Source organism: Peromyscus californicus, unplaced genomic scaffold, assembly GCF_007827085.1.
Source record: "Peromyscus californicus insignis strain IS unplaced genomic scaffold, ASM782708v3 Scaffold_16__1_contigs__length_79575227, whole genome shotgun sequence".
NCBI lineage: Eukaryota > Metazoa > Chordata > Mammalia > Rodentia > Cricetidae > Peromyscus > Peromyscus californicus.
Window position 1 is genome coordinate 59,032,344 of NW_026294458.1, and position 27,803 is coordinate 59,060,146.

The 27,803-nt window shown below is 37.2% G+C and overlaps 1 long non-coding RNA gene across 4 annotated transcripts in view; it reads left to right on the top strand.

Moving 5' to 3' along the window:
- Positions 1-27,803, top strand: part of LOC128112177 (uncharacterized) — a 610,610-nt gene that overhangs the window by 42,771 nt on the left and 540,036 nt on the right. The window lies entirely within an intron of this gene.

Consider the following 27,803-nt stretch of genomic DNA (forward strand, 5'->3'; position numbering starts at 1 on the left):
TAAATACACTTAAAAGCTAAACAATCTTAGGCATCAGGGAAAGGCTAGTTAAAACTATTCTGAGATTCATTCTTACTCTTCTCAGAAAACCTTTATCAGGAAAATAGAGGGCAACAAGTTCTGAGGAAGATGTAAGGCAAGAGTCATCATTCATCAGTGTTGATAGAAGTGTTAGCTGCCACATCCATTGTAGAAGTCAGTACAGAGTGTTCTCAGAAAGATAAAATTAGAACTACCACATGGCTTTACTATACACCCAGACAGGGGTACTAAAGTACTCAGTGCTATCACAGAGATATGTGGGCATCCAGGTTTATTGGTGAGCTACTTACAACAGCAAGGATACTGAATTAGTCGAATGTCCATCAACAGAAGAATGGGTAAATAAAATATGATCCACAAAACAGTGAAATTATAGTCCTCAGCCAAGAAAGTTGAAATCAAGACATTCACAGGAAAATTAATGGAACTGGAAATTTTTTATTTTCAACAAAGTCACCCACAAGCAGAAACATGAAAGATGCATCTTTTTCTTCATCTTAGGAGCATTTATTTATTTGTGTGTGTGTGTGTATGTGTATGTGTGTGTGTGTGTGTGTGTGTGTGTGTGTGTGTGTGTGTGTGTGTATGTGTGTGTGTGTCTACTAGTGTTTCTGTGTGTGGGTATTGGTCATGAAACTAGAGATAGGGAGATAAGGGAGTAAATAAGCTTTAAGGGAGGAAGGGCAGTAGACATACCTGACATGAAAGCAGAGTGGGGTACTGGAGGAAGAACGCCACAAGCAGGGGAGTAGGGAATGAGGGAGGGGAGTTTGAGAAGAAAGAAAAAGATGTTCTCTTGGTTTTATAAGAAATAATTAGCTGTTGATTAATAAAGGCATTACAAAAGAGCCACAAAGAAGTACTATTACTGATAGTAGATGTAAATGTAAATTTCTTTTTTTCTAAATTAGAAACCCCCAGCTTCAGATATTGGAGATTTTATACCTACAGCATCACCAAAGTCCACACCTTCCATTTAAGGCTACGCCAAAACCATTTTAAATATTAGACACAGGAACTTAAGGACATTATCACAGTACTCATCATCTTAACATCAAATAAAGTAATGGATATGTCACTAAATTTAGTCATAACTGTCTATATAACCTGCAATTATAAACTGATTTTCTTATGATGATAGAAAATTTTACATTTACCAAGAAGTTAATAGCCAATAACTTCTTGAATAAGTGTCTTCCAGCTCAGGTTTTAATGTTAAAAAATAATAGCCCATATTTACAATCTTTATAATTGAATATTTGAAGTATTAAAGTACAAAGTTTGAATAAGATCTACAGCTTGCTTAAATATTTTGTTGAAGCTTGTTTATGAATTCCCTGTGTGGGAGCACTACTCAAAATCAATGACATCTGGAATAAATGTGCCTAGGTTTTCACGCATTTTATTTTATTTAAATATTCTCACTGGTCCCTTCATGTCAGCTGTTCAATTAGTCAAGTTATTTTGGTTTACTTAGAATAATATGTGCTTTACAACTCCTGTGGGATACTGTCTGCAATTCTAAATCACTTTTGACTTTGGAAATTTTAAGTTTCACTTGAAGGAAGTTGAAGTAAGTATTTTGGTAAATGTGTTTATTCAGGATTTTACTACAGAATTCAAGTTAATACGAATTATTTCATTTTTGACCAAGAAATTTCCATTAGTCTGCTAACTTATATCATGTGCCTCTTGTTTTGTTTTCCTAAAACTGATAAAGGTTTTGGGGTACAAAAGTTAGTAATGCTTAAGAAAGACTCTGATGTTACATTCAGTAGGATATAATAAAAAATATGCAGTTATTATTATACAGAAATGAAAACAAATAAAATGCAATTTGACAAAAATATTATCATTTCAAGCTTTTGTTATTAGCGAATATTATTGATATAAAATTATCTCATATTAGTGCTGAATGGTGGTAGTTCTTTTAATACATTAAAAATAGAAATTTCTACAATTTAATTTAAGAAATGAATATGTACTAAGGATTTTGAGAATATCGTAGAGAATTTAGATTAATAGAACCTCTTGTTTTTGCACATAAGGAAACAAATTTGTCTGGGCATGGTTGCACACACTTTTAATCCTAGCACTTGGGAGGCAGAGGCAGAGAAATCTCTGTGAGTTGAAGGTTAGCCTGGTCGATGTAGCATATTAAAGGCCGGGGCCACACAGTGTGATCCAGTTGTTCTTGAGAGAAAGGAAACCAGGGGGTAGTGTTGCTAATGTTCCCAGGGTTGACAGAACACATCATGAATTTCCTGTGTGCTGCTTCAAACTCTGAAATACCATCAAGGTGAAGAAAATGAATGCTGAATGACAGTGAGTGGAAGGTTCTAATAACATTTACCAATTGGACTTGACTGCTAATTTTCCCAGCTGCATTAATGAAAGGATGAAAAACCTAGGTTTTCTCAAGGCAGGGATGTGCTCCTGACATCCCACTATGACAAAATGAGAATCAATGGCATAATATCTTATCTTCTTTTGTCCTTTATTATAGTTCCATAAAAAGCTTTACACTTAAGAATATTTACAGGCTTGCTTAAGTCATGGGATTAATTTAGGATTTCATTATAATGTAGATGTTAGATAGTCACATGTACATCAAATGTCACGAGACTGAGTTGCTTCTTGGCTTCTGATCTAAACCACTAAAGCCAAAAATGCTTGAATCAAAGTCAACAGCGGCCAGTGCTCAAGGTTATATGTTCCTCAATTCCAGATTTAAAGAAACACTAAAAACTCAGGCACTGCATCAAGAAAGCAGCAAAAACCTTTGTAGAGGGACAGAGAAGTCTCTGAACTTGGTAGTTGAATTGGTGATCCATTTCATCCATGATTCTCAAGCTGACGTCTTTGCTAGAAGACAATGAAATTTCAGATGGAGTGCTCTGCATTTTTTTCTTTACTAAAATCACTTCAACCACAAACCGTAGTATAATAGCTTCTGGATTGGAGTATGGGAAACAGTATAATACAGGCAGTAGTATTTTGTAACCCATCTAGAAAGTTCATTCAAAGTCCTTGGTTATGTTTTTACAGAAATACTTTATTTTTCATTCATTTATTTATTTTAAAGATTTATTTGTTTTGTGTACCTGAGTACACTATCTGCATGTATGCCTTTATGTCAGAAGAGGGCATCAGATTCCACTATCCAAGGTTGTGAGCCACCATGTGGTTGCTGGGAATTGAACTCAGAACCTCTGGAAGGGCAGCCCATGCTCTTAACTGCTGAGCCATCTCTCCAGCCCGATAGAAACACTTTAAAATTTCTCTTCTTTGTAAGAAATATAAAATGCAAACTGTTACAGTGAGAAAGAATTTCCCTTCTGCCTATTTAAAAAGCTTTATATGTGTCAATTATGTTAGCTTTTCAATATTTCTGTTGGCAGCCTTGTGGTAGGAGCTAGAAGTCCTGCCTTCTGGTCCTGAATTGCTATACTTTCTGTCTCGAGCATTCACCTTGGAAGGAGACATTATTAATGCTGAATTCCCAGATGCTCCCCACAGTTTCTTAGCATCTCTTGTGGTTATGTTAGTGTCATGTGACCAAAGTGTTATTAATCTAAGGGACATTTATGCTTTGCAATCTGAGAGAGTCCAACGAACCAGAGTAGGAATGAAGTGCCAGTCAGTAAAGAGGGCTTGGGTGGCTCCATGCAAGATGGAAATCAGGGGATCCCTAAGTTGCAAAAACAGGATGAAAGTCCTTTGCCAATACCAAGACAAGAGCTTTTGTTGTATAAAGCCACTCAGCTCTGTAAGTCGTTTGTTACCATAACAGCCTATCTCATGCCAACTAACATTTCTCTGTGAATCATTGCAAACTGTGGAATTGACAGCTTTCCTGTGTCCCAGTTTATATTTTCTGAGATACCCTCTGGCCTTCATTTTATGATAGAAGAAACATAGATGTTTTCAGAGAACTGAAATGGGTCACACACTGAGGGTGATGTCAGACTATAAGATCTATTACTTTGAGACCTTTCAGATTAATTTTCTCTAACTATATATTCTGCAGTATCCATGAGATTAGCTATGGGATCATTCAACAGACAATAAGATGCAAAATGACTCTGTTCCTGTCTAGTAGGTTTTGTTGAATTAGACATGATATAGTTCAGCATATAATTAGTGACGGAGCATTCAAAGTTCTGACTTTTAGTCCGTGAACTTACCTACCAAGTTGTAGATATATTTCATAGCATATATAAATATTATATTGGGCTTATATCTAATTTGGGGGAGACTCTACAACTCCCTTTATTTTTAAGATTTTTCTTTAAATTTATTTTTGTTATATATTTCAAACCAATTTTCCAAAAAAAAAAAAAAAAAAACTAAGACACATAACACATATATCCCTAGCCAATAGTTTCTTGTCTACTGTCTTCTCTTGGCATCTATGTTTGTAATCATGATGATTAAACAAAGAATACAACATGTCATTCACACAGATATTGATGATAATTACATGTTAGAAAGAGCTGTAGCTGAAGTTTTTCGGCTGTTGCTGAAAGTTTTCCTGTGTCCTGGCCGGCCAGTGGTCAGGACAAATCTCTCCCATTCATGTCCCCCAAGTAAACACACAGAGGCTTATATTAACTAAAACTGCTCAGCCATTAGCCCAGCCCCATTACTGACCAGCTCTTACACTTAATTTAACCCATAATTCTTATCTATGTCTAGCCACGTGGCTTGGTACCTTTTGTCAGTTCTGCCTTCACATCTTGCTTCCTCTGTGTCTGGCTGGCGACTCCTGACTCAGCCTTCCTCTTTCCAGAATTTTCCTTGTCTGCTTGTCCCGCCTATACTTTCTGCCTGGCTACTGGCCAACCAGCATTTTATTTTTATCAACCAATCAGAGCAACATACCTTCACAGCATGCAGAGCAACATTCCACAGCCTACAGCCTTATCTAGAATTAACAATATGCAGATGCTTATTTTAAAAAGACACGTTAATACAATATTGATAATGGATCATGAGAGCTGCGAGTTAAGATCTAGTTGTTTTCCCATCTAACACTCTTCATATTGAGGCTCAGGTATGTGCTATCCCATTTGTTTGTGACTATCTTTGGATGGTAGTGAGTAGATTTAAATATTATATAGTAACATAATTTTAGTCCAGAATACTTCATTACCTCAATTAAAAGTGAGAAAAGGGGTTCAGAGGATTTAAGTGCATGGATAGAAACAATGGACAGGAAGTTTTGACAAGATGGAGAAGCCCCTCTAGGCCTCCAATGCTATCTGTAACAATTTTAGGTTTGAGGCTGGTGGAAGCTCATGGTCTGCTAAGTTAATAAACTCCCCCCCCCCCAAAGTGTTTATCTGAGCACTAAACACTAAGAAGTATTATTCACAGGATTTTAGTTCCAACAAAGAGGGTGCCAGGACTGGCTATTCAGGGGTCTAAAGATGGTCGAAGAAGAAGGTAATTAGCCTTTGGACCTGCTCTATCTTAACCTGTCCACAGTTATTGAGTCAGTCTACACAGGTTCTTTCCAAGAATTTTCACTTGACACCACAATTCAGGGTTCACTGAACCCTGATGTCAAAGATGGTCAGTACGACAATTTGATGCCATGAGGCAATTTGGCCTTTTCCTTCCTCAGTTGCACACATTCAGTCTCTATTGCCCTATATCTTTCCTGTAATGCCCTGAAGACATATAAACAGAGTCAAATTTCAGTTGTGTGACTAGTCAATTTTCTGAGCCACATGAAAGAGCATCACTTGATTTTAAAGTGTTAACTTGGAGTCATGAAATGTAATTAGAAAAAAACTTTTATAATTAAATCTGCTCATAACCAGAAGAGTTTCCAGTCTCGATCCATCTGGTGACCCTTCTACAGCTTGCAATCATACAATTCTGTCTCTACTTTTTGAGATTTATTTTTATTTTATATGTATGGATGTTGCCCCCATGCATGACTATGCACCATGTGTGTGTAGTAACCTTGAAAGCCAGAAGAGGGCATCATATACACTGGAAGTAGAGTTACAGATGGTTGTTGGCTACTGTGGTGGTGTTCAGGCTTGAACCCAGGTCTGCTGGAAGAGGAGTCAGTGCTTTTAACCACCGAGCAATCTCTCTAGATCCATAATTCTGTTTTTTAAAAAATAAACCACAACCATTCATTTAAATTGCCCTCCCATGCTCTTTGTCTCTTCTATCATAGTTTTCTATAGACATTGTGCAGTTAAAAAGCAATAGTTGATTTTCCAGACTTTGATATTCTCTTAGAGTTATGGAATTAAGTCATTGTTGCCCATTGCTTTTATCACAGATCTAGAATATATTTTCTAAGTACACCTAAGTACCTACACAAACCTTTATTCTTTCTCCACATTAAGCATGTGAAAAACTACTTTTTCCCAAGGTGTTTTCTATATATTTAGTCCAGGTTGCCTATAACTTCCTTTGCAGTCTATGTCTGGCCTGGATCTCATGATATTCTTACCTTGGAGTTCCCATGTGCTGGGGTTACTGTCATGCATCACCATGTTTGGTACCATGTGACATTTGTATTGGTAAAACTCAGGATGTTTTTGATTTGCATTACAAAACAAAGACATCTAATGACCAATACTCATTGTTATGGTGAGAGCATGAGTCAACTTGGATTGGCAGGGAACATATCTGATGGGCAAACTCTGGCCCTTTCTGAATGCCATTACTGCTATGGCATGAAACTTCCATATGTGTCCATGCATTCAATGCCTGTGTGCTGCTGGGGGACATGTAGCTCAACTTTCAGATAGCTCTGGCTAAGGGGTCCCCAATATCTTTACCAAATTCCTGTAACTATGCTGGTACATAAGATGCTTCCAACCAATCTGTTTTCCTTTCCATCTTTCTTATACAAGTCAGAACTATAGTATAACTGATGGCTTTTCTAGCCACCCCCTGATCTTTTCCTTGCTTCCCCCATAAGCATTCTTTGTGATAAGTTATATAAATTTCTAAACCCAGTTTAGGGTCTTCCTCTTGCATATGGCTTTTCTAGCCACCCCCTGATCTTTTCCTTGCTTCCCCCATAAGCATTCTTTGTGATAAGTTATATAAATTTCTAAACCCAGTTTAGGGTCTTCCTCTTGCACTATAAATATTCCTCTTTCTTCTATTTGCCTTTGAGATAGGCTCTTTTAGTTGAACTACAAAAGGCAAGCAGAGTTGAATTAGAAATAGAATATACAGTCTTCCTGGTTAGTATTTTAACGTAAGAATAACTGAAATGCACATTTCATGGTGTTTTGTACCTCATCTAACATTTTCATTAGGTTATCTTGTTTGATCTCCTCAAGTCTGTTGCAATGCATGGTATAATTATTTTCATTTTATCAGATGAGTACGCACAACTGATGTGAAATAGATCTAGGATTCAATCCAACTCTGACTCCAGGTGCCTCTGAATCAATGGCAATCAAAATGTAAATGAAACAATATCAGAATATATAGCAGGAATAAATAAACTGGGAGAGTAAAATTTAACCCAGGGCCATAATCATTAACTTATGTATTCTTGAGAGAGCTACAATAATTAAATGATTCTTGATTGCTACATTGAAATTTTAAAGAATTTCACAACCGTGAAGTGTAAAAATAGAAATCCCGAACATTATTTCACCACTATAAAACAAATATGGCCATTTTAGTTCACTTACTTTTTTCTCCCTTTTTGAAATGATGGATGTGTGAGAGACAAAACACCATTAACAATAAAACCTCACACGTTTGGATGTGAGGAGGATCAATGAGCTTTATAGACTCCAAAGTACAAAGATGCAATGTTTCCTGTGTTGTGGATGACATCATTGTAGGGCTGCTTCTGTCCCCCATCCCCCACCCTGCTTCTTTCCAACTCTTCCAGCTAGATTTCAAACCTACAATACTGTAATCAACCCTTACACAGTACCACAGAAATCTCAGCAAATCAGCAGTTCCTAAGTTTGAGAAGCGGTCTTAGGTTCAAACGTTTTTCACAGATGTGTGAACCAGAAACATCCGTAGGGTGGAGGCTTAAGATGCGTAAGTGTAATTGTTGAGAGTTCTGTACTTAAGTGCCTGAAGACCAAATGTGCATGTTCATGATTGATAGGCAATTTGTTGCTTCTCTTTTCCACTTCTTCTGGATCACTAACAACTCATGAATATATTCTCTAGCAGGTCTGTTAACGATTCAAATTTTCATTAGTTTTCCTTTTAAATAGGCCTTATTTGATTTTTAAGCTATATAACTGTTATATGCACTTGGGAGTTATTTTTGTAGAGTGAAGTAATGGGGCTCGCAGTATTCCCATTTTGCTAACTACTTTCACATTTTATTAAATAGATTTTATTTCTTTGGCATAGCATATCCATTAAATATTACATTTCTGCAACTGCCTAGAGCCAAACTATTTTACTCAAGTGGTCCATGATCTAGTTGTGTGTCAGCACCACATTTTGCAAAATAAATTCTGGTATCTCTTTCAAATTCCCTGTCTCTGTATTCTTGGCCTTTACTCATGTAGTTATAGATGCAGGACTCGTGTTTTCGTGAAAAACATCCCTACTTATGTGGCAGATCTGTTTATCACCTTAAGCCATGAGCAGTGCTTCCCTGATCTCCAGCACTCTGCCTTTCCATTTGGAAGAATGTGTGGTAGAGGTGATCCCTGAGACAGCGTCCCCATCAGCATAGGGCTATTCTGTATTTATGTACCCTCACAAAAGTATATAACCCTTTCTTCATGTTGACATATGATCATCTACCTGCATCCAGTTCTTGTGTGTCATTTTAGAAAGACTGACCATGAATTTTTTCAAATTCTCCACCCCCAGCTCTTATCCTCCCTATCTTCTTTTAATTCACTCCCAGAAGGATTTTTCATCTCTAAATTTATAAGGAAATTACTTTTGTCCAAGTTGCCAATGACCTCTAAACATAGTGGCCAATTCTCACTTTCCATCGTACTCAAGCACAATTTCATATAATAAGTGAGTTATCGGTCTTGAATTCTTTCCTAGTTTGACTTCTGGGATTGGCATATTGGTTTCTCCTGCCCAACTGGTCCTTCCTTTAGTCTTCTCTTTGATGTTTCTCCCTTGTTCCTCCTTCCTCAGCATCATTCTATATCTATATTATACCTAATAAGTATTTGGACTTGGCCTGAGGGTCAGGCATGGCTAGGCTGAGGCTTTTACAGAATGCAACTTCTGAGGGCCTCTGATGGTGTATGGTCGGGGATGCTCTGATCTGAAGGTTTCAAGGAAATCTTGACTTGTTCAACTGATTCTTTGGTGAAATTAACTGAAGGACTCTCAAAAAATATAGACCAAGACTTCTCTTGAGTGTTTACTATGGGAAAAATTGAATTTTATTCATTGAGATTTAGGCTGCCTAGTGACCAAGGTAGAATGTCCCATATCTTTGTAGTCTAGGCCTGAGTCTGACAGAGTGTCATTTCTGACATACATTCTATGGTAAAAGCAGACACAATTTGACAGCAGAGGAAATGGGTCCATTAGTCATTGGGCAGATTACAGGGAATTCACCTCCATCTGTCATTTTTTATATTCCCCTCCTCCTATGTTTTAAATAATTCTGGAGTTTGCTAGAACTCAATCTCTTTTCTTCATTCTGTTTATCATATTTCTGGATGCATCCATTCCCCTGGCTTTAAGTGTGGCTTGAAATATTAGCTATTAGCACATGATACCTAAGCAATGCATTTCCTAGGCATACTGCAGAATGCAACTCTTAAATATACAACTTTATATCATTAATAACATTCTCAATGTTTCTACACAGGTTGCTAATAGATACTCCAAACTTGAAGTTTTCAAAAATCAAACTCCTTGTGTCACCTAATTCATCTAGGCCCCCTTTCATCCATGTTCTAGTTCTTTAACCAAAAAAGTCCTTGGAGATCTTATTTTTTGATAGTTCTCCTCTTACATTCCACATAGAATCCAATGGGAGAATCTCTTGGAGACAGTTTTCAATATAAACCCAGATTCTGGTGACTTTTCCCAACCTCCATCTCTACCATTACGTGAAGGATAAACAAACCATTTCAGCATTTACCTTATTTGTGCAATGACTTAGGGTGTCCTCCAGCATGAGAGCTGCTAATATTTTAAATTAAAATGTAAAGCCCCCACATTGATTGGTTTATATATTAGTGAAATCATCCTATGTGTACTTTTGTGCTTCCTACTTTGAGTCAGTCTGTTTTGTTTGCCTTCATGGATTGCCTAATTGTGTTCCATTGTCTTAGAGAACAGTTACTCACTTTAGTGTACCATGGTCTTAGGATATTTTGACTCACCTTGAAAACAATTTTCTTAATGTCTTTTGCTTTTCTGGAACCTAACTTTGTCACCCAGATGCAGAATTGTGCTTCTTCCTCCAATATTTATGTCTTTATTTGTGCTAACTGCTTAAACCTTTCACTGAAGCAAGCTATATATAATAAAATGCACTTTATCAGGTTATTCTCAAATAGAATATTTGAAATTATCAATAAAACAATTTTTAGTGTTTCATGAAATAGATAACACTTTACAATTTTTAAATCCTTCAGAAATATTGGCCAAATTTTAATCTGTTTTATTGTCTACCTAATGTTATAGAGTTTGCTAAGTAACACCTCATCTGCATAACATGGAAGCTTACTTTCTTTGCGAGTTTGCTGTGATCAAACACGGACCAAGACCAAATGTGGAAGAATAAACTCCAGCTTTACAGCTTCAGGATCACAGTTCATTGCCAAAGGAACTCAGAGCAGGAACTCCGGGCAGGAGCCTAGAGGCAGGAACTAAACCAGGGATCATTAAGGAATGCTGTGTACTGGACTGTTCCCCGTGGCTTGCATAATTTATTTTCCTTTATAACCTAAGACCATGTGTCTAGAAGTAGCACCACTCAAAGTGGACTGAAGCTTTCCATGTTAATAACTAATCTAAAAACGCCTCACAGACTTGTCTACAGTCCAATCTGATAGAGGTGTTTTCCCCAATACAACTCTAGCTTGTGTCAGGTTGACAAAAGCTAACCAGCACACTTACTTTTACTTTTCAAATTACATTTTTATTGATTATGTGTGTGTTCACGTGTTAGGCATATATGTGTAGGTACACATGTCCTTGTATACACATATAGAGGCCAGAAGTTAATATTAAGTTTCTTCCTGGATTTTCTCATATTTTGGAGAGAGGGTCTCCTGCTCAAGGTGAGCACTACCAATGGGCTCAACTGGCTTGGCAATGAGTTCTCAGTACCCTCCTCTCTCCACCTCCCCACATTGGGATTACAGTGGCATGCTGCCACCCTCAGCTTTTCAAATGAATGCTGGGCATCTAAACTCATGTTTCCATGCTTATACAGCAAGCATTTTACCCTCTGAGTCATATCCCTAAGGCCCCATTTCAAACTACTCTCAGTGGAAAAAGGCAGATTTTAAATGGAATAGAAAATTATGAGTTCACTTTAGAATGCATTGTAAATTGTGTGGCAGTCAATGACAGAATACTGCAATCAAAACAGTGTGAGGCCATTCCACATGGAGTATGTTATAAATACTTACTTATTATTATTAATAAAAAGGACGCCAAGGCACATTTTGGCTAAAAGAACAATAAGAGTGCTCCATGAAATAAATGGTTACTTTAAGGAACTATTTTCCCTATGGTTATAGGAACTGTTTAGATTTCATCATACTTTGGCTTACATTTAGATAGTCTGAGATTTCTTTTTTTTTTTTTTTTTTTGCATTTATCCCTTGAAAATAGAGAAAGCCAAAAATATGATGCCCTCTCCTGAGACACACTTTGTATGTGAGGTTATTGGATATCACCTTCTTCCTTGGAAAGCATTCTGTCAGTCTTTCAGGGGTGACAACAGCCCTTTCACATACCATGGCTAAACCACTTGGGCCAGGGTTCTGCTGGGAGATGATAAAATCTGATGAGGTGGATTTTGTTTCGTTTATCCATGGAGAAGTTAACATGTGATTATGCCCAGATGAGGACATGGCACTTGGTGTGATTGAATAAACACAGATTTAAAACCTGACCTCATTGCAACCAGCTGAGTCTCTCATGTCCTCAGTTTTCTTGTGCTGAAAATGTGGATAATTCCCGCATCCTCAAGCTGTAGTGTGTCCTAGCGAAGCTCGTATCTACCAGCTACTTAACACAGAGCTGGGACTCAGTGAGTGCTTAGTAACTGCTCATTATTATTTTAATATACTTTATACACACATGCATACACAATTGCTCACATATACACATCCTGTTTTTTTTCCACTTTTGCATTTTTTTTTGTTCTTTTCTTTACAAAATTTGTAGACTGGGTAGATAACTGAGAGATTTTCACATAAACCGAGCAATTGCTTCATTTTAAAATGCCCCACTTTGTCCAGCTATTATATCCTTTGTAGTTGTAAATCAAATGATTTATATCACTTTCTAAAATTGCTTCCTAGGAGCATGATAGTTTTATTTTAATAGTGAAAAATCTGAAATTCTAGAAGTAAAAATGGAAATCTTTTACTTTTATTTGTTTTGTATGTGTGGGAGGGGGCCTCATGTGTCTGAGTATGTGTACCTGTGCAGGGCAAAGGATACCTTCTTCCACCAGTTGGGTCCTGAGGATCAAACTCAGGTCATCAGGCATGGTAGCAAGTGTCTTTATCCACTAAACAATTTCGGCAGCCCAAGAAAAAATTTAAATTACTTCCAATGTCAAATCGTTATTCCTGAAATCATATACTGAATCCCAAAGAAGTAGGCTCTAAGGCCAATGATGGAATGGACTTCCTAGCAAGGTGAGAGCATGCAGACAAAGAGCAAATCTTCCTCCTTCCATGTCCTTATATAGGCTTCCAGCAGATGATGTGGCCAGATTAGGTCTGCATTAAATGCCTGTCTTTCTCAGCTCAAAAGATCTGCATTGAAGGCATGTCTTCCTGCTTCAAAGATCTGGATTAGAAGTGGATTTTCCTACTTCAAATTAAGAAAAAATCCCCCACAGATGTGCCCTCCATTTTTGGTATTTTGTTCCAGGTGTAGTCAAGTTGACAACCAAGAGTAGCCATCATAATACATACATACATACATGCATGCACATATGTGACAATAGTCAAAGAAAAGGGGCCATAAATTTGAAAGAGAGCAAGGGGGGATACATGGAAGGTTTTAGAGGGAGGAAAGGGAAGGGGGAAATTATAAAATTTTATTATAACCTCAAAAATTGTTTAAAATTTAAACAATTAAATTTAAAAAATTCTTTCAGTGTGTGTGTGTGTGTGTGTGTGTGTGTGTGTGTGTGTGTGTGTGTGTGTGCTGATTTACTGATTTACATGTAAAAGTGTGGGTAAATGCCAGTGCCTCCGTGCATGCAGAGATTGAAGGTCAGCCTTTGGGTACCAGCCCTTGCCTTTCTACCTTCCTTCTTCCAACAGAGGTACTCTGAGAGCACAGTCATTCATGCTCCAGCATCTGGCCCTTACATGGGCTCTTAGAAATGGCTTTTTGGCATTGTCTGGCAAGTACTTTTACCCATTGAGCTATCACCACCCTTTGGAAAGAGAAATTTTAGGGGGAAAAAGGCACTGTGTTATGCTTTCTAAAAAGTGCAGGATACTTGGCTGAATTTTTAAATAATCCAAACTTTAGAGTGTTACAGGAAAGTTCAGACAAAAAATCAGAGTGTACCCCAAGACATTCCATTAATTTAGTAAACATGAAAAAAGTCCAAATGATTTAGCAAAACATTTGAGTATGAACAGTTCATGGGCATTATGGATGCTCTCTTGTTTACTGCTTAGAGCTGATACTGCCTGAGTTGTATACAATGTGGATGGATACTCATTCAGCTCTAATCATTATGTGTTCCAGGCATCAGCCTAATGAAAGGTTAATCAAACAGAAGGTTTGGGCATCTTTGTTAAAATAAAAACACAAGTGACTGTAGAGTGTGGGCTTTTATCTGTGTCCTCATTTCTATTCCAGGACTAGTATGTCTGCTTTTGGGCTAATGCTTGTTGCTTACTAACATAGCTTGGTATAAGTTTAAATCAGTGACAGTGTTACCATCAGTAGATGTTAGCTTTATAGATCAGGATTGGTTTTGCTATCCTAGATATTTTTTGCTTCTATGCGAATTTTAAGATCACTTTAAAAATGTTCTATGAAGAATTGCAATGGAATTATAATAAGAAATGTTTTGAATCTGTAGATGGATTCTGGGAGGATGGCCATTTTCACAATGTCATTCCCACCAACTATGAACATGGGAGGTCTTTCCATTCTTGTCCTGTGTAAGAAACTTGAGCACCTATGGAAGTTGGTATTACTAGGATGTATAAGCAGTCTTCAGGTTCCAAATGATCTGCATTCTATAGACCAGAGTGAATCTCAAGTCATGCTTGGTGATGACTTAGTGCAATGTGGTCAACCTCAAGTGAAGGCAAAGCTAAAGTTGAATCCAGCTCTCCAGTTATCTTAAAGTGTTTTTTACTATTCATTCAAGCTTTTTATAATAGTATTTATGGTTTTCTTATCTTAGACTAAATTCTGAAATATTTTTTAAAAGTCTGCAAGAATCCTTTGTTCTTAACAAGATATAATTGCTCTTTTAAACTATTTTAATTTTGATACGAAAATAAAAACATATATTTAGTATTTTCAGGCAAAAGTAGAATTAATTTTCCTCTGGTGTATTTAGTAATCAAGTTTACTTAATAAATAAAGATCTCTCAGATTTAAACAATAATATTAGAAACTTGCTGCATGAATTTTAAGGATAGGATTATCTCTTGGAAAATTCATTCTGGGATTGAATACTAGTTATACACATTTTAGGAGATTTTAATCAGAATGTTGCAGAAGAAATAGTCTTTATATTTGAAGGGGTGGAGGTCTTTTAAATTACTTATTTCAACTGTGGAAGGTCCAAGTTTGAATCCAGGCATATTGTTGAAGTGCACCATTAGTCTAATCCTTCATTTTCTTGTCAATTAAAGACTTATCTTTATTCTCTCATTCACTTATCAGTAATAAGCTGGCTGTTTGAAAGTCGGTTGTTAAAAAATCCCTTTGTTTATGGTAATAAGGCAGCATTCATTTTGTGAACTTTATAAAACACCCTCTACCAGTTTGGGTCTTTGAGAATAGCTCTAAAGATGTGTTCCCACAGTAATTACTGATTCCAGAGATGTTCATTAAAGAATGAAGTCAGAGGCAAGCATTGGAAACAATTGTATCCCACCAAAGCCAGCTTTTTTGCACACCTTCCCTGCATCCACAGTTCTGTGAATAAAATGAGGAAAAGAAAACCATTGGTAAACACTGCACAGTATTTGTACGTTTGAGTGGTATTACTTACCATAGTGTTAAAGACACAGGGTGTTTTTTTTTTAACATGTTTTAATTTAAATCAAAGATTCTGTAAAGGCTTAGTAGAAAGCCAGGATACTTTTAATTTGGGTTCAACTGTCCATCATACAGTTGCTGGGAATGGTCACTGTTCCACTATTCCTATATTCTATTGCCCATGTCACTGGTAGGAAACTCCTAAAGATAAGTCAGATCTTATTAAAGAAAAAGTGACAGCAAAAATAATTATTCTGCAAATGGTTTTGGGGTTGTCTATTTGTTTTAGAATAGATCTGTAACTGTTGGATGCAGGGAGAAGAATTTGAATGTTATGGTAGCTTGCTGTGAGAACCCAAGTTGCTGGAATGTGTTTAGGTATTGCATGGTTATCCTGCAATTATGGTTTGGCCTCCCACTGAGACTTAATAGGCAAATATGGCGATGGACTCAGGGAGAGATTTTGTGAATCAGTCTACAGTGAGTCTTATTTATTTCTATGGCATGAGAAAATACAATGAACAAAGGAAGGAGATCTAAGAGTACGGTTTTGGATACATACCCAACATTTCTAGGTGCTAACCAGGCTACAGCCCGCCATTGGTAATGAGCACCTTCCTTGTTTGAATGAAACCAACATGGCTGAGTCAGCTTGAAAGCAGTTTTCTGTTTCAGACTGCCAGACTTGAGTTCTTTCATCTGCATTATTATCCCCCTTTTGTTTAGTTCACATTAAGTCATCTAGATTTCAAATATAAATGTAGCTTAGTCCCATCATAATTACAGTTGGATAGACTGGCCTTTGAAGAATGATTTTGCTCTAAAGTGTAAAGGTCCAGCCTGGCTCAGAGTTTAATACTGAAAATTTTAAGGAAAAATGGCACAAGTGATAGCAGGGGTTTCGTGGACAAGAAAGGTGGAAAACCTGGCACTATGGTACCTACAAATTTGGGTGATCAATATTTGAAATCCAATATTGAGAAATCATGGACTCATTCCAAGCCTCATCCTTCTCATGTGTAAAGCAGGAATGCTAACAAGACCTGTCTCAACTTTTTTTGTTTTGTTTTTAGGCAAAAAAATAGTTACATAGAGTATGTGAGATTCTTCATTGTTTGTTGGCTTTTGATTCTTTAGACGGGGTCCCATGTTGCCCAGATTGACTATGAGCTGGCTCAGTAGCAGATGGTGATCCTGAATTCCTGATCCTTTTGTCTCTGTCTCCACAGTGTTGTGGTTACAGGCATATCCCAACATCCCTGGTTTTATATGGGTCTAGGGATCAAACCTGGGCCTTCAGGAATAGCCTACTAGGCAATCATTCTACCAAATGAGATAATTGAGATTCTCTACAAAACACTTTGAGGTTACTTGACACAATAAGTACTTAATCAATGTTATTTATTATGACCTGAATCCCCTTTCTTTTAGAATTATTCTAACTATAAAAGAATTCACATACACAGTACCAAAGTGCTAGAAAATTAGGGTAGGAAATATGCCAGTGTTTCCACTATTAATACTATTAATTAATAATTCTATACTTCATTAAAATAGGATCTTGTTTCGTTATGCTTTGTAACCTGTGTAGCTATTGTTGCTAACTGCCAGGACATGGATATGTTTCCATCAACAAACACAGGTGTCTGTCTGTATCATACCCCATGTGGTCCATAATTTATGCAACAGTCCCCGGAATATTAACTATTCTTTGTGACAATAGGTAAGAAATGTCGTTGATAAGAGCACCCATGTTCATCAGCCCTGGCTTGTTTGGCTGGTCATTAAAGCTGAAAAGATATTTGCAAGCTGCTTGGATCTGAGTTTCAGCTGTTCCCAGCTCTGGGACTTCACTGATGATACGTCTGAACCCAGCTCTGGAGCCACATATGATTCCCAGTCCCATATCTAGAGCCCCACTTGATATTTAATTTTGAATTCCCACTCTGGAGTCTCATGTGATGCTGAAGTCTGAGCCCAAGCTCTGGAGCTAATTTGATGCTTAGGTATGACTCCTCGCTCCAAAGCTACTGCATGTGCCTGGAGAGCTGGCCCATGAGCTTCTGGTGATTCTGATGTTTCTTCCTCCCCTCAGCAGCTCCAGCACTACAGATGTTCACTATTGCATCTGGCACTGTGCAAATCTTGGGAGTCTGGACCCAGGTTCTCACACTTACACAAACACTTTAGTAACCTAGCAATCTCCCCTGCTTATAACTTATTTTCTTAATGTATTTGAGGATTCAGGGGCTCCCTGTCTATGACTGAGGTTTTAATACCACATTGATTGGTGCAGGGGTGGGGTACAAGGACAGCAAAGTGTTCTCTCTTTTCAAAGACAAAATCTTAGAGTACTGGTAGAGTCTGAAAGGATTCTAAATAATGTTTCCTCATGAGTGCTGTTACTATTTCACGTCTACAATAACCACTCCTCTTTAAATTACCCTTATCAGATGATTTCAGAGGGTGTCAATTTTATATGAGTTGTCATCCATAACTAACCAACCAAATCAATTAATAACTAAATCACTAAGATGCAGATACTTTTTAATATTTTGAAAAAGCTGCCTTTACTCACAGTGACTTACAGGACAATAAAGTGAGTTCTCTTTTCTGGGTATCAGTCACTCATCCTCTTCTCCTGAAGGACCTAAAAAGGTTTGTTTCTGGATGGCTTGACATTAAATAGAGAATATACACTTTAAGTGGCCCCTTTCTGTCTCTGCTGCTACAGCAGTATGCTGGTGGTAGGAGGACAGAGCTATGCAAGTTTTCTTTGATAACTAATTTGTACCATTGCTATTACATCTTAGCATGCCAGAATTTCTAATGAGTTCTAGACCCCCTGGGATATATCTATTATAACCAAATATAAACAACATTGTTTTAGACATTAGCTCTCAATAATCACTTAGTGCTCACATGATTATAAATACAAATATAAGTTCTTATAACCCTGGCCATTGGGATAAAAATAATGCTAATAATATTATACATTTAGGAGATAACTAAACACAACAAAATAATTTTGAATAAAATTTGAAATATTCTAAAGTTACATTTTTTAGGCTCTAAGTTAATGCTGTGATTCATTACATGAGGTACCCCAGCAGCAACTCAGGCTCTTTGAACAGCTTCTGGAGAACAAATCCTTTCGGACTTCTCCACACCACATTAACCACACAGAAGCTCTCAAGCCATGATTCCTCCTAGGAGTCTATCTCAGAGCCAGCTTGGACCTCAGCAGACATTCAGCTACATTGTTTTATTGCTGAATTTTTAAGTGATGATTGAAAGGATTTGTGTGAAACTGAGGTCTGACTTGGTTCCATAATGCGAACAATGATAAAGCATTCCCATATGGCAACATTGGTCTTCAGGTAACACAATAATGATTTATTGAGCTCATTGGTGTTTTTGAGACAGTTTCTCTCTATGTAACCCTGCTGTCCTGGAACTCTCTAGGTAAACCAATCTGCTCTTGAACTCATAGAGATCTGCCTTCCTCTGCCTCCCCATGCTGAGATTAAAGGTGTGTATCATCATGCCCAGCTTTTTATTGAGTCCTTAACATTTATTTTTTTAAAAGACAGGCTACATTTTGATACAATGATATTCTCAACCATAATATTATTTTTCCTCTGTCTCTCCCTCTTTGGTCATTGGCCAAAGAAGTTAAGATCGTGGCTTTAGTACTTCCTGATGCAGAGTTAGAGTGAGCTCTGGGAGAAAGCTAAGGACCAAATGCTTGCCAGAATAAAACACAGTTTTGGACAGGATAATCCATAAACAAAATACCATTGTGCCAACTTGAATGACAGAGTTGACATGGCTACTGATTTCTAGCTCCTATAAAAGCCTCTTACTTTAAAAAGAAATATTTTTTTCTTGAGAATTTTATACAGGAGTGCAATATTTACTTATATGACTTCCACTCCACCCTTTCCTACACCAACTCCTTCCATGTTCCTCACACCCACCATGACCAGTGTGTACATAGTGTCTTCTAGACATCACAGAATCATACTCATGAAATATCAATATTAATGTATATGTTCATGGTTGTGTGTATAAAATTCATATATATATATATATTTATATATATATTCCCATTACATATAGAGTATACAGAGTCTTCGGTAAGGAACTAGTCTAATATAATTAAAGGACTATTAACTATACTTATGAAAGGCACAGCCTTTTTTTTTCTACAAAACTAATACTACCCTGCTAAGTCACTTTAACTGTCCTGTCCTAAATGTAGTATAATAATACAAACATTGATTTCTGAAAGAACTGTAACAATTTGGCCAAGTGAATTGCCATTCTCATTGTAGAACACCAGTAGACATGCTAATATGGGAGGGAAAGACAAGGAACTGCAGGCTACTAAGAACTGCTGAGAGATGGAGAGTTAGCCTTCCCCAGGGATGAGCCCCATGATTGCTTATACAATACCAGGTGGTCAGCCCTGAAATCTTACACAATTAAGCAACACTAAATGAACTCAGTAAGTTGTATTTATACAGTTATGAGCTTATGGGTATAGGAATGTAACAATAATGATCAATGAATTTGAGACAATACATTTGAGAGGCTTTAAGGGAGAACATGGGAAGAGTTGGAAGGAGAGGGGAGTGATGTAATTATACTTTAATTAAAATTTTTAATTCAATTAAAAATATTGTTTTAGCGGAGTGCTAAGAAAGCCAAACAAAGTTGGCTCTTTGGAAGAAGTTAATAAGTGAAACAACTTAATTGCCAAAAAATAACATGGAATTTTCTTCCAAAGCCTTCCATAGGGAGCACAGAAGACATAGCATAACTTAATGGAGGCATGCTTTGGAAATTTAAGTTTTCTTACTCATGCATGTATGAGTTTAGTAAATATCTTATTCCATACTGTCATTAAAAGAATTTATAAAGACTGAACAGACTAATCTGACTTGACACAATATTTTTAATATGTACTTTTTCTTTTAATTATGAACATCTCAGTAAGTATACTGTGGTATCAAATACTCTGCGTCTTGCTTGTTTTCAATAAAACTTTCCAAATTATTTAAGGATTAGCATAACTTAGCTGTAATCTGCACCACAGGGTAGCAGTTTTCAACTTTAGCTGAACATGAAAACCACCTGGGGAGACTTAGAACCCCTATGCCAAAGGCAGCACAAACCAATTAAATAGAAATATTTGCTCCTAGAATGCTGGCCATACTATCTCGTACAACTCCCTGGGCTATTCCAATGTACAGCCAAGTTTAGCAAGTAGGGCTATTTGGAAAGAAATGCTTAGCTGTTTCATTTTTTTTTTCAATTAGACATTATTACAGTAGACTTTCCAGGAAGTAGCCTTTTCATTCAGTTTTACACTAGAAACAAAACAAAAACTGAATTAACATTTTTGTTTTGTTTTGTTTCTCCCTGATGTGATAACAATGCATTCTCAACAAAATAAAAATTTCAATAGATACCTTGATGTTGTGGGGAGAGATGGCATTCTCCCTGTTGTCAGTGTGAGACTTTTATGTTGGATGAGGAATTGTCTGAGGGAGGAAATGTGTTATTATTGGCTTGCACTTGACTTTCATCCACATAAACATAAATCGTCTCTCTTGAAGTGTTTATAATATACAGCCAAATTATCCATCAATGATTTATACTATACCAAACTGCAAAAGTTCTGTGCACACTTCCTTTTAATTCAAGTTAGCCACATGCAACCATGGAATCAGCTGTGACTCAGGAGTGAGTGACGGAATGTGGTGAAGTTGTGAAGGTTTTCTGCTGTTTAAATGGCTCTTCGCTGAGGGGTGAACTATATGGTTTGAAGGATCTTTTATCCATATATAAAATAAAGTTCAGTGAGCAGAACTCTTTTCTGTCCTATAAAGAAGTGAGACTTTCGTAGGGTAATATTGAGATAGTGAGACAGTAAGGCCGAGAACTTCCTACACCATTCTCACCAGCTCCCACCCACGCCCCGGCGTGTACTTGTGAAGAAATATGGACTGCAAGTCTCATAGTTTTTAAATTTTGGAAGTGAATCCCCAGTGATCATTAAGAAGAAAGAGTTATGTAAGTTTTCCTGCAATTTCGAAGACCAGATTCTTACTCTATGGGTTTTTTACTGGGCTTTTCAAAACCTTACAGGATGATCATCTCTAATCTGAAGATTCTAAAATCTGAAATACTATGAAATGTCAAGCTTTTTGACTTTGAAACATGACCACATTCATGGAAGTGTCACATCTGATCTCATCTGATGTATCATATAAAAACATTGCATTATCCCCAGGCTATAAGGTAGGAATGAAGCATACTTGAAATTTTGAGTTCAGAGTGGACCTCATCTCCAAAATATCTTATAATATCTATGTAGTATTTTAGAATCTGAAAAAAATTAAAAATCCCTAACATACCTGTTGCCAAGCATTTTTGATAAAAGACAATGTACCTGTATCAGATGGTATTAGCAACAGGTAAAAAATAATCAGTGGATTACTCTAATTTCTATGGCGTTTTATTGTGTCTCATTAAGAAGTATTTCTCTTTTCCATATATTCTTCAAATAGAATTTAGATGCCACTATTTTTTAGGTCTTCAAGAACTGAATTATTTTTCCTGAAAATTCCTTCCTCATGTCTTCTATTTTAGGTTTTAGAATTTTCAGATTAGAGATGATCAATCATTTGAGGAGAAATGACATTCAGAACTTTCTAGATTGACTGCAACGACAGTTATTCTTCCATTTAAATAAGGTTTTACTGAGTTTCAGTTGGAACTTCAAACTTTTGTCCAATTGTAGAGCAGCATGTACTGTTGCTCTCATGAGCTGGATTTGCTCACTGGCACTGAGTTGCAGAGTACACGAAGTCTGCTTTCTTCAAGTATTTTGTCATTTATCCAGTGATCTCACCTCTCTGTTCCCTTAGTCAGGGTAATTTCATCAAAGTTTTCTCACGTGGTCAAAATCTGCATTAGCTATTTGGTAGACTATAAACTTAATTCAGGAGTATTTCCCCCACTCTTATATACACACTGTAAGTAAACTGCAAAAACCCTGGGTTTGGTGTCCCAGGTTTCAGCACCAAAATGTTAGTAAACTGATGGCTGAAACTGCAAGGAGACAGTTCAGCCCTAGAAGGCGAGGCATCCCAGGCAATCTAGCTACTCAGAACAAGATCTCTGCCCTGAAGATGTCTCTGATGGTTGGGACTGCAAAGAAACAGCCCAACCTTGGAAAGGAAAATTTTCTCACTTCTCGGGAGAGTCAGGCCTGGAACTGCTTCAGCAAGGAAGGGTATCCTGACTCTTCAGAAAAGTCAGGATATACCTGGTGTGATGGGGGATGGTCCCCCCACAGGACACAGCAATCCTGCTCCTCTCCTGGAGAGCCACAATTTCTGGCTCAGTGTTACCAGCTCTCTCTTGCTCAGTCCACTATGGGACATCTTAGCAAGGTTCTTCTGTTCAGCTCCCCCTTGCTCAGTCCACTATGGAACGTCCCAGCAAGGTTCTTCTGTGCACCAGTGAATGAAGGTCTTCACCCAATACTCTTTTGAGAAAGAGGTTTATTTGGGAAGGAGGGAGTCCAGGAGAATAGCTGCCTCTACCAGGGTGGAGAGAACAGCTCACAACTGATGGGCAGGGCAGTTTATATAGGATGTCTAGGGGGTGGAGTCAACTATGATTGGTTAGTTTATTTTCTGCCCAGGGATTGGCCAGTTTTGTGGGCAAGGGGCAGAGATGGCCCTGATTTCAGGGCCAACCTGTGTTTCTTTCACTGGCCTTTCTTGGCTTTTTGGCTCTACCTCTAAGGCCAAGGCACATTTCTTTCACTGACTCTGATTCTAGGGGCCAAGAGTGTTGTTTTGGTACTAGTTTCAGAGTCAGGGCGTTTTTCCTGGGTTCTGGGTTTGGGGATAAAGTGCTCATTTCTCTGGCTCAGGTCCCAAACACAGGCTGTGTTTCTTTTCCTGGTCCTGGGCCCTAGGGCCAGGATTCTGCTGTCCTGCTCTGTGATTGGTTGGTTTCACAAATCAGTTGGACAGGGGCAGAAATGGCTCTGATCTGAGCTAAACTGTGTTTCTCTCACTGGCTTTATCTGAGCCATCTTTTCCTAGTTCTGGGCTCCAGGGTCAGGGTGGGTTTCTTTAGCCAGCCCCTTTTCCCTACACACACAAGAAGATATAATGATTGCACTGCAATGCTTATGGCTAGTAAATTGGGATGATGAATATCATACCATCTGTATATGTACAGGAACAATACCTGTTGTTCTCTACTGTTGCATTTAAATAGATAATGAAACTGTTACTTATCAAAAAGAAAACTTCACATGAACACTAAATAAATGAGGTGATATTTTCAGTTAGTGACTGAAGTGCCTTGATCTCTGGTGTCATTGTGCTCGTCATGTTGCTTCAGAGGGCTCTTGAAATACAAGACATGATGTAATGCATAGGTAATCTAATTTAAACACTGCCTTAAAAAAGTAGACAGTGTAGAGTCTTATTGTGTTTAATCAAGGGCTAAGTGTGTGAAATATTTCACTGTAGGTGATAGTTTAAAAAAACGGAATTGAATAAAAATTAAAAGGGAGCTGTGTTTAAGGTAAGGCTATCAAATTGGCTAACCAAAATTTAATGAAGCACATTGTTACAATTTACTTTAAGCATTACTTCGATGATACTGCCAACATTTCTATTTTATAGAGACATTTGGATTAAATTTTAGGAACATGTTTTTATAATCATTATGGATCATGCTTCACATGCCAACTCATATCCCATGGATGTTTCAGAGACCTTTTTAAAAAAATCTATATAGATGACTTTTAACAAAAAACCTCTAAAATACTGTAGACACAATGAAAACACATTTGAGTTAGCTTTAACAGAAAAAGCGTTTACTAAACAGCTGGATTATCTCATGCAGTCTAACATCAACAAACCAGCTTGTTCTTTGGTGGAGTCTGGGACTGGGTGATGAATGCCCACTGAAATACTTTGACTTCCATCACTGACTTTCTATTTTCTTAAGAATTGATATTTTTCCTGAAAATTCTCTCCTCACATCTTCAACTTTGGAATTTTCAGATTAGAGATGATCACTTGAGAAAATATACTCAGGAAGTTCTAGATTGACTGTTATGACAGTTTTTCTTCTATTTATATGCAGTGTCACTGAGTTTTGGTTAAATCTTTTAACTGAAGCCCAATTGCAGGACAGTACGTACTGTTACTAAAATGAACTGGGTTTGTTCTCTGGGTGCTCAGTTGCAGAGTACATGAAGTCTGCTTTCTCCTTTCAAATACGTTACACTTTTATCTTTATCTGTCAAACCATTGCTTACAGTCCTCGGAGAAGATGGTCCAGGGTTGCTCTACAATAGTGAGTTTATATATACACCTCCTAAGATGAGTAGGGAGTTAAAAAAATAATTTCTGAATCCAGTTTGAAAATTCATTTAGAAAAAACTTTGGTTGATCTAGTGTGGGTCAACTGTGTAGCTAAGAGAGGTCAACTATGATTAAGGGAGATAATGGCATATGACTCTGAGCTACCTGTGACTGTGGGAACCATTCCAAAGAAGAGGAACTTATGTACCAGCACAAGAAACGGTCATTAAAGTCCTGCAAGATAACTACTAAGAATAAACTTAGTTTAATTGTAGTCACATAAAATAGACTAGATACTAGAGAAAACAGCTTTAAAGTATGTAAATTGACCAAGGTATTTTTCCCCTTGGAAATCACTTCACTGTAGTACATTGACTAGTTCATTCTATAAGAACCATCTTGGATTCTTACTTTGCTATTCTCTCATTTGTAGGTTCCTATTTTCTTGATTAGAGTTATAGGCCATTTGAGAAACAGAAAGATAAATCTTGTGTTTGGATTATTTATTCTAATTCCCACATGAATAAAGTGATTTTGAATGGCATAAAATAAAGTATACAATGTATAAGATATAGATACCATTTTAACGATAGGATATCATTCAGAATATGGATATGTCAAATGTGAACTAGAGAAGACCAAGCCCCCAATACAAATGGGTAGGTAAAATGGGGCTAAGAGGAATGAAGTATTTTATTTATGCTACAAACTGTTTCCTTGAAGACAGAAATAAGAACCCACACATTTGGATCCTCAATTTATGTTAGCTTCTGGAACTATATATTAAAATTAGACAGATCTGCTGTATGCCTGCCGATGAGGCACTTCTTCCGTTCGAAAGCAGCGTGGGGACCTTAAGGATGCTCTGGGCTTATCCTCGTGATACATTTAAACTACCATCTCCTGTGCATTTATGACTCAAGAGGTTTCAGATCAGCACTGAAATTAAGATAAATGCCTGCAGTTACATGGAGGCCTTACACATCAGAATTTGGGGTAAACATTCAGACATTTTTAGCTTGTTCACAACTATGGAGTAACAAAGACAATTGAAAGCACTGGGAAAGGAGTTCCTGAAGTGCCCAAATATCTTTACATAAAAAACTTTCAACAAAAGACTGTTTTATAGGCTGGGTGGTGGTGGCGCACGCTTTTAATCCCAGCATCGGGAGGCAGAGGCAGGCGGATCTCTGTGAGTTCGAGGCCAGCCTGGTCTCCAAAGCGAATTCCAGGAAAGGCGCAAAGCTACACAGAGAAACCCTGTCTCGAAAAACAAAAAACAAAAAACAACAAAAAAGACTGTTTTATAGATAACTAGCATAGTGAGAAATAACAATAACGCTTAAAACTTCACCTTTTCAAGTTAAATTGTTAAAAAGATAAGCCCACTTATTTCCAGGAAGAATAATTATATCATCAGTGTCACTTACCTATCTGCAATTCTCTTTTAGCAATAATGAATTGATGAAAAGAGTGAAAGCTGCGGTATCTTTGCTTATGTTAAAGCTGTCATTCCACCCATGTTGTGACTTTAAGCATAAATGATTTGTCCTATTTCTGGTGGTTTTAGTGAGACATTAATACAAAGGGGATTTTATTAATGCATTTTAGTGATTATGATCTTTTTCTGTAACTTTAGAGGTGATAAGAAAAGATTTTGTGGGACAGCAACAAGACCCTGTGCAGAATCAGCTTGCTTATACATTTAAACAACGCAAATCATTTGCATAGGAACATTCATATGAACTCATGTATTTGTAAGAGGGTGCATATTATATGAAATTGGATATTAAAATATCTGGATAATTCTGTCCTATTATATTGCTGTTGCTATATACCATTATACCAAATGACTTTACTTTCTTAGATATTATCAGTGAAATGCATATGTATATGTGATTTTATATATATATATTCTCTTAAAGCTATGATAAGCATTTAGTTGTATGTATAAACATAAATTCCAATTTATTAGAAGGTAAAAACTTACATCCCTTTCTTGAAAATGCTAAATAAACAACTAAATATTTTGTGTCTAACTGTCTTGGTTCTTGCCTTACTGTCTTCTATCTTTGTGGAATCCTGATAACTCACACAGACAATAAATAAAAGAAATAAGTGAATCAGAAGAAACAATTCAGAAACCCCAAACAGGAACTTATTCCCAGAGTCACATGAGTGACATGGTAGTTGTTCCAGGTTATTTTCATTTCCTGCCCGTGTTCCTAACCAGAAATCCAAACAAGCAAAATGTAAGGGTGAAAGCTAAAACGAGGAGAAAAGGGGAAGAGAAAAAGCACTATTTTTAACTGTGGGGAAGGCCCCCGTTTTAAAAGAGAAAGCCAAGAGCTGACTTCCAACTTTTCCGGATGTTATGTTCCGCTCCTCTCCCTCACCACACTTAAGATTTACTTGGTGTGATGAATGACTGCACAACAATAAAGGAGCACCATGTGGTGTTTTCAGGTTTGGCAAAGAAAAGACAAGGAGGCAGCACGGGAACATGGGGACTAGGAGATGGGACTCCAGGTCCACACTGCACAGCTCTGCAGTGCTCATCACTAATCCCCTTGGACTTCTGTACCCTTTGAATTTGTTTTAAATCTGGGCATTGAAGAGTTTGAACTGAATTTATTCTTAAGTTCACCTTTGCTTGTAAATAAGTTGCATTTTAGATGTGTGTTCACTATGTCCACTTATTCTAATTGTTTTCTGCATGGCCTTACTATATTTTAATCTTCAAAATAATTTCAAAAGTATTGCTTTAAGCGTGTCACCCACCTGTAATTCACTCAAGGATGCAAAAATTCAGTATTTGTAAGAGCAAACTGTAGAGAGGAATGTAGATTTTCAGTGGCTCCTTCTCTTTCTGGTGTCCTTCTTACCCTTTGTGAAGAGTTGTGTTCCAGCTGCATGCTAGACCATTTCCAAGTCAGCTAGTTTCTACCTGTAGATCCTGCTCATGGCCACACTACA